This window comes from Charadrius vociferus, unplaced genomic scaffold (genome assembly GCF_000708025.1).
Source record: "Charadrius vociferus isolate BGI_N301 unplaced genomic scaffold, ASM70802v2 scaffold103, whole genome shotgun sequence".
Taxonomy (NCBI): domain Eukaryota; kingdom Metazoa; phylum Chordata; class Aves; order Charadriiformes; family Charadriidae; genus Charadrius; species Charadrius vociferus.
Window position 1 is genome coordinate 4632422 of NW_009648061.1, and position 1474 is coordinate 4633895.

The window sequence follows — 1474 nt, forward strand, 5'->3', positions numbered from 1 at the left end:
TAGATTCGGTTTGCTGACTCAAGGCAGTTCCTCAGACAACTGATTAACTAAATTTAGACATTTCTTTTGACTTTGTCTATCTTATTTATGATCCTTTCATTTGCGTTTTTTACATAACAGGAGAGAGGAACTAACAAACACTAGATGGACTTCTATTGACTGATTACAAACTGTGCTGTTATGTCTTAAAACAGAAGCCAGGTCTTAATTTGAATAAAATGTACTTCAACATTGACTTAGGTGGAGAATAATCGCCACACCACCACCACCACCCCCCCCTTCAGAGAACACGTCGCTCCAAATTGTGACTTTTAGCGTATAGAGGAAGCCAGCAGCAGACATTTTGTCTCTTTTCTAATGATAAAAGAACAGCAGTTGGTACATCTGATTGTTTTGCTTCTTTTTCGCTTATGGTATCCCTCCAAACATAGCAAAGGAGTAATGTAACTAAAATAGTCAGTCACACTTCTGAGTGGCTTTGGAGGAAAGTAGTACGTAAGACCCTGTCTGACACTTTTAATGTGATGTTGCCCATGTGTAACACACACTGGGGCTAACAGAAGGACTCAGAGGAGGCCAGCTTACTTTTTACTTTATATGATTAACATTATAGCAGATTTAGAGCTGCTAGGTTCTGTGGTAAAAATCCCGTTGTATTCTGGCAAGTGCTTCACAGTTGTTTGTGCTGATGTCCAGCACTAATTGGTTTTTGGCACTTTGGAGGACATTTGAATTCAACCATACACCCGGTAGATTTGTCTGGAAGAGTACTCCAGAGTGCCATCTAGTCTATGCACAGATAACTTCCTAATTAGCTTCTCTGAAGGTACTATCCCACGTGTACCAGCTGGGCACAATGTTGTCTGTGTAAGCAGGAGGCATCAAGCTGATTTAAAACACTTTTTCTCAATATAGAGAGTTCCTCAGAACCCACTTTTGCTGCACAGCTTGACTTTGGCTAATAAATTTGAAAAGAAAAAAAAAAAGAAAAGCTAATAATTTGTAAGAGAAAAGTACAGGTTTATTATTTGTGCTAAAACCTTCTTGGTGCTTTAAAGGTAGGATTTTCCACATTGAGCTCAGATCATCTAAACCTGCCAGGTGAGTAGTGCCCTGCACTTTTACTCAATGCCACAGAAACAGCCTGACAACACCAGTTAAAAGATAAAGCAGTGATGTGGCAATGTATGTGTGAGAGGTGTTACTCATGATGAACATGAGAGTCATTTACCATTTAAGGAGCTGACATAAGAGTACTAATTTGGAGGCTCATTCGCCTAGGCCTAGAGCCTGTGGAGAGCTGACAGGTACCACATCAGGCTGTTCGGGACACCTATAATAGGTTCCTCCACTCCTTTGCCTATGCAGGCATCCTAGCAAGACTAGCCTCCAAAGTTGTCTTATGTTAGCCAGTGTGAAGACCTTTTTCCCTTCTTTCCCCATCCTGTGTCAATGCCAAGACAGAAAGACTGCT